Source organism: Pongo abelii, chromosome 1 (genome assembly GCF_028885655.2).
Source record: "Pongo abelii isolate AG06213 chromosome 1, NHGRI_mPonAbe1-v2.0_pri, whole genome shotgun sequence".
NCBI classification, from domain to species: Eukaryota; Metazoa; Chordata; class Mammalia; order Primates; family Hominidae; genus Pongo; species Pongo abelii.
The window spans coordinates 98,292,327-98,299,374 of NC_071985.2; the positions used below are offsets into that span (position 1 = coordinate 98,292,327).

The window sequence follows — 7,048 nt, forward strand, 5'->3', positions numbered from 1 at the left end:
CTTCAATGACATTGTTCCAATGTTTCAGTATTTGAAGTAGAGTATAATGTTTGCTATAGATTTCTGTTAGATAGCCAATATCAGATTAAGAAAGTTCCCTTCTATTCCTAGTTTGCTGAAAACTTCCACTACAAATGAGTTTAAAATTTTATCAAATGTCTTGTTCAATCTACTGAAAGGATTATATATTCTTTTCACTTATTTTTAAATTATATTAATTGATTTACAAAAGTTAAACTGATCTTGGAATCTTTTGGTAAACTGTATTTGGGAAATAAATTTGGGACACTCCTAGAATTGATATGCTAATGTTTTATTAGGATATTTGCATTCTGTGTTCATAAGTGAAATTAATCTATAGTTTTATGTTCTTGGGCTTTCACTATCTAATTTTTGTACCAGGTTATACTAACCTGATAAAGTTGGTTGGGAAATTTTCATTCTTTTCTATGCGCTGGAATAGTTCATGCAAAATGTGGATTTCTTAAAGGTTTGTTAGATCTAGCTAAAACTAGTGGGTGGGCCTCCTGACTTTGGAGTTTGAAACAGTCAGTCTTTCATGGTTGAAAATAGAAAGTCAGATATAGATTCCTTGGCAATTGACATTTTCTTACTAACTTATCAATTTTGTGTTGATTTCATTACTGGTACTTAGTTGTTCATAATATTCAATTTTTTCAGCTTTTTGGAGGGATAATTGACAATAATATTCTATTTTTAAATCATTAGTTTATCTGTAGATATTTTTGTTACTTTTTACTGCTCTTTAACCCTTTGCAAAAGGTTGCAAAATATGTTATGCCTTTAATTACCAAAATGCTTTGCCTTTAATTCTATTTTAATCTGCTGTTAACTGTATTAGTGTTTGCCTGCCATATCTTTTACATCCTTCTCTTTTAATCTTTACTTTGTCATTTGTTTTAGGTATGTTTTTAATAAACAATATATAGTCAAATATGGGTTGTTTATTTATTTATTTGAGTTTAGCTGTTAATAGAAAAAATCAGCCAATCATTTTCTTTAAAAAAACATTTAAACAACCTATAGAAAAGGCAAAGTATGAGATAGGATGGCAGAAATACTATGTTAGTTAAATGAACATAATTAAAATAACATAATTTCAAAAATGTAAACAGCCTAAACTAATGAAATGACAGAGACATTTATAGTTGATAAAAACTACAAAAAAGATTCAACATATTGTCTACAAAATACATGCTTAATAATTATATACATATTATATATAATTACATATATAATCATTATATATAATGATTAATTCAGATTGATAACAGGATGCAAAAACTATTAAAAATCATATAAGCTATCTTTAAAATTTGTCACATTAATATACTAAAAAAATTAAAATAACATGTTCATCTCAATGCAGGAAATACATTTGACAAATCTCAATGCATATCAAAGATAATAACTCATACTAGAAATAAATGGAAATTTATTAATATATCAAAAAATACAGTATACCTCATAATTAATGAAGAAATCTTAGAGGCATTCCCTTCAGAAACAAAATCAGGAGCAATATCATTATTAGTGTTTACCATAGTGGGGTGCCCTGCCCAATGCTATAAGGAAAGAAAGAGGAATAAATACATTGGTACAAAAAAAAAAGAAAACAAATGACATTATTTGCAGGTAAGATAATATGACTCTCTAGCTAGAAAAAAGCACCTAATCAACAAAGTATTACAACTAATAAGATAATTCAGCAAGTTTATCAGAAACAATCAATTTACAAAAATTAAAAGCGCTTTTCTCTCCAACAATAACCAATCACAAAATGTATTTAAAAACAAGATATCATTCAGAACAGCAACAAAAAATGTAAAATAACTAGAAAATAATGACAACATATAATACTTCCATGGAGAAAATTTTTAAACCTAATAAATGACATAGAAGATTATCTGAATAAATGGAGTGATATTCCATATCTTGGGTGGGATGACTTAATATTATAAACATGTCACTTCATATTAATATATACATTCAACACAATCACAAATACTTCAAAATATTTGTGTTTAATTTCTTGAGAAGTTCAATAACCTCAAGTTTTTATGGAAGAATAAAGATCCACGAACAGGTAAGTCAACATTTCAAGAAAAAGGCAAAGAATGGGTACTTGCCCTTCCAAGTATTAACACATACTACACAGTCAAGTAATAATAACAATGTGATATTATTGCAATGACAAACAGATCAGTGAAACATGATAAGGAGCTTAGAAATTAAGTATGTTTATATGGGAACTTAATATATAGTAAAGTGGGTACTATATATCAATGGGAAAAGGGCAGATTAATAGAAGGAGTTGCAAACCTGGCTCATGCCGTAGATAAAAACAAAATTGGATCTTTACCTAAAGTCACATACAAAGGTAGACTGCAAATGAAATAAATATCTGAATGTGAAGCTTAAAACAACAAAGTAAAGAGAAGAAAATATGGGAAAATACCTTAGTAATCTCAGCACAGGAAAGAACATTGTAGGTAGAACTTTACATGCACACATAATACAAAAATAGTGATGACTTTTATTACATCATAATTAAAGATTTCTGTTCAGTGAAAGACACCATGAACAAAGTTTACAGAGAGATGACACATTGAAATTATTTGCAGTGTCTAAAAATAACAATGTACTAATATCTAGAACATACAATGAACTTCTTAAAGTAAAAAAGAAAATTAACAGAAAAATGGGCAAAGTATTTGAACAGGCAATGTACAGAACAGGGTAATCAAAATGGCTTACAAATACACATAAAGATGTTCAAACTCATGAATAAGGGAAATCAAAATCAAAATAACAGTGAAATGAACTGGAAAAAGTTAGGAAACTAGATATTGCTAGGTGTTGGCTGGGATGTGGGTTTAGGAAATCTCATGTATGCCTGGTAAGAAAGTAGGGCTGTTCTGGAGAGTTATCTGACAGTATCTAGTCAATATCAAGTATACACATAGCCTACCTCCCAGAAATTCTACTTCTGTGTTTATGACCCCCAAAAATATCTCCCAGAGATCCACAATGGACATATGTAAGAGGATGTTCATCACAGCATTATTTTTAGTGCTGAGGAATTAATTAGAAGCAATTTGAGTGTTCATCACCAGGGAAGTGCAGAGGTATACTGAGTAGATGCAAAACAACAGCACAATTAGAAACAATGGACTAGACATACATACTGCAACATGGATACTAAATGAAAAAAAGGTAAAAAAAAAAAAAAAGAATGAGATCTAACAAAAAATAGCACTTACATAAAAGTAAAACTCTATGAACATAAAAGTAACAATAGATACTTTACAAGCACCTGTACAAGTTAAGACATATACAGTAAACTCATTAGAATAATTATCTGGTGAGGGAGGAGGAGAGGACTGGGAATAAAGAATGGGGATGAAAGTTAACCAACTCTTCCACAGAAGAATCTGCATAGCTCAATAATTACAATGTGCCATGAAATAAGGAATATGATTAACTCACATCTCTATACCTAGGATTAAAAAAAAATTGATATCCTGAGTGCTGATGGTCTCAAGTCAGCAAAAAGTCTGGGGCCAAAGTCTATGAATGGTTAATTTTGCAAGCTCACATAACTGCCTGCTACAATAGAACATCCTTGGTGAAAGCATAGGAGAGAATAAAAGGGCTGAGACCTAAGAACAGATTCTGGATTTCTGACTTCAGAAGACAAAGGAAAAGAAAGACAAGGAAAATTGAACCATTTTCTAGAGGGGTGTTAACTTAAAAATTACACAATTTATAAATTTCGAAAGGAGAGCTATATTTCTCATAGAGGGTTACAGTCGCAAAGTTGACAGGCAAATTCTGACAAGCTGGGAAGCCTGGCCTCTGGCTGACGCCAGAAAGGCAGGTACTTCAAAAGAGGAGGGATTGGGGTAGGAACTTTATGCTGAATGGGTTGACTAAACATATTCAATGGGTTACAGAAGGAGCCATGAATATTCGTGGTCCTCCTAATGCACACATACTAAATACATGTACATATTACATCTGACCAATGTTCACCTTGGGGTGGAGACTTAACATTTAAATATATTAGGCTTTATATTTAAATAATTAGGCTTTATAAGGTCTTTTCAGGACACAAACGCACTCACGTATGCAGCCTTTGTAAACTGGCCAGAATCCGTCCATGGTCGGTGGTCTTCTTATCAGCAGAAAGTTATTGAAATAGCCTCTTGTCTAATCAAAGCTGTAGCTATAGTTTGTGGAACAGGGGGATGGAGTCAGTGTCTGGCAGTGAATGAGCTACAAATTGTTTTCATATTGCTCACCTGGAGGTCAGTGCTTGTTTAGCTGCTGAAGAAAAATAGAAACCTTATGGCATTTAGAACATAGTTTAATCTTTAAGTGCAGAAGTGTGTGACTTAACCCTTGACTGGCATGGTCTTAGCTCCTGTTTACAATTTGGTATCTTATTGCCACAAAGAGTCTGTTCTATCAGTCTTACGTTCTCTATTTTCACATCAGTGCTGGCCAGTTGTGTCTAAACACTGCAAAAGGGAGGGTATATAACAAGATATGTCTGACTTCCTGAGCCATCATGGCTGGGAACTCAGTTTTTAAGATTTATCTAGGGTACATTTGGCCAAGATTGGGGTGGGGAGGGTCTGTTCAGTCAGTTGAGGGCTTTAGGATTTATTTTTAGTTTACAGAAGGAACCATGCTCAGACTGCCAAATAGTTTCCAATGCTGAGCAGGGCTAGGGCCACAGACACACACTCCTGTTTCCATAGAAATTCCTCAGGCAGGCCTCATGTACTTAGCCAGGAGCCTGCTCTTGCCCCCAAAGGAATTTATCCTTTTAAAAGTATAACATTCCTTTTATCTGACCGTTCTACTGCACAGTGGGGTAACCACAGTTAACAATATCATATACTATATTTCAAAATAGCTATTAATAGAAGAGAGAATTTTGAATATTCTCACCATAAAGAAATGACAAATGTTTGAAGTGATTGATATGCTAATTACCCTGATTTGATCATTATATAATGTAAACATGTATAGAAACATGACTTAAATATAAACCTGCACAATTATTAGATGTCAATTAAAAACAAAATAAAACTTAGAAAAGTATAATGTGATAATACTGGTTCAGGGATCTGATCTTTAATCCGAAGGAAAAGAGGAGACATGAAAGAACTGAGGGGAGGGCTGTTATTCCTCTTCCTCCCCTTTCTCTATTACCATCCTTGCATTAACATGCCCCTGTTTATCTTGCTATGTTTTTTATATTTATTATGAATGCAGAACACAGCAAAAAGTAAATAGCAGTTATATCAGTTCTAATTCTGCTTGAAGTAATAGAACAACTCAAAGCTTATTAAATGAAAGGGAGAATGTATTGGTTCACGTAACTGAAAAGTCTTGAAATGGGGCTAGCAGGCTGTACTCACTCCAAGGCTCAAAGTATATCATCAAGATTGGGTGAGTCTCTCAATCTCTCAGCTCTGCTTTTCCCTCTGTTGACTCCAATTTTGACATGTAGTCATGAGATGGCTGCAGCAGCTTGGCCTACATTCTTCCCTGTTCAAATCTCAAGGTGCAGGGGCCAAGGGGTTGGGGGGAGAGGTGGAGGAAGAATGCTATGTCTTTACTGGTAGTTCCCACAATAGTCCTGAGATTCACTCTGCCTTAGACATCCCAGGTCACATGCTCACCCATCCCTGTCTACTAACATCCAAGCAACATTCTTCACCCTCATAAGTCAAAGATAAACTCCTCCCCTCACCCTGATCACAAGGAGTAAGAATGGGCAATGGTTGGATTCCTAAATGAAAATCAGGGACTGTTGCCAGAAAAAAAAAAAAAAAAAGTGGAATGTATACAATGGAGGAAAACAATAAATGTACTAGAGCAATTTTTGCTACTTTTTTTGTAGTATTTGTATTCAACATTCAATATTCTCCTAAAGCTACTCTTTTCCTAAAACAGATGAAAACCTTCTCCCCAATCTTCTAGAGATGATCACACTGAACCCTAAAGGACATTTAAAAACCTCCATAATCTCATGGAGAGGGACTCAATTAAAAAAATTCTTGGAAAAGAAAAAGGAAAAGTTGTGTATGTTTCTTGCTCTTCTCTCTTGATGGAAACAAATACACATGCAAAAATTCAATCGCAATAAGAGTGTCTCATATTGAGTTTACCAATTCTGTAAGACTTCATAGTTATATAAAACTAATAATTACCATTTATTGAATACCTTGCTATCATGCTAGGCAAAGTGCCAGACCATTGACATATAATTCATTTAATATACTGAAGAACTATGAAAATGAGGTATTATTATCTTCACTCCATAGATGAGGAAACAGACCCAGAAAGGTTAAGAAATTTGCTCAAAGTCATAGAGCTGGCAACTGGAGGAGCCAGTAGTCAAAGGCAAATCTGTGAGGTGTGTGAGATTGTGCTCTCAACACTATACCATGGATTTTGTGATCTTGGCTCTAATTAGGGGGCCAATATGGTGGACATGGTGTTATTTGAATTTAACCATTTTTCATATCTCATATGAAAAGTTCCTAGAATTAAAAATTTCATGAAGAAAACAAAAAATAGCTGAGGATTCCTAGATGCATACTGTGAAAAGAAATGCAAATATTAATAGTAATCATGTTCTATGAATTAGTTTAAGCATATACATGAAATGCTGTTAGAGTACACGTTGCAAGAGTAACTAACTGATGGCCTGATTAGAAAAATGATAGAATCAGGTAAAGAAAGAGGTAGATTCTGGGAAATATGGATTAAAATGATGAAACAAAAAATAAGAACAAAAACTACCTTACCTTCTCAAGTATTGCCATAGAAGAGCAGAAGTCATCCTGAGCAAAGCTAAAGGCAAAAAACCTAGGCTCCAGGCTGATACATTGGCTTGATAATCCACACTGTGAGATGTCACCAAAGTTGTCTGATCCAGCTGTGGGGACTTGGCTCCAAGTTGTCTGGATATCCTAAAATAATATAAATCCCTTGAAACAAATGCTCT

The 7,048-nt window shown here is 33.6% G+C and overlaps 1 long non-coding RNA gene across 1 annotated transcript in view; it reads right to left on the reverse strand.

Moving 5' to 3' along the window:
• Positions 1-2,506, reverse strand: part of LOC103891414 (uncharacterized) — a 32,444-nt gene extending 29,938 nt beyond the window's left edge. Inside the window, exon 1 of the long non-coding RNA XR_655657.1 lies at positions 2,480-2,506. This is a non-coding gene — a long non-coding RNA (uncharacterized LOC103891414). The remainder of the gene's footprint in view (positions 1-2,479) is intronic.
• Positions 2,507-7,048: the final 4,542 nt, after the last annotated feature.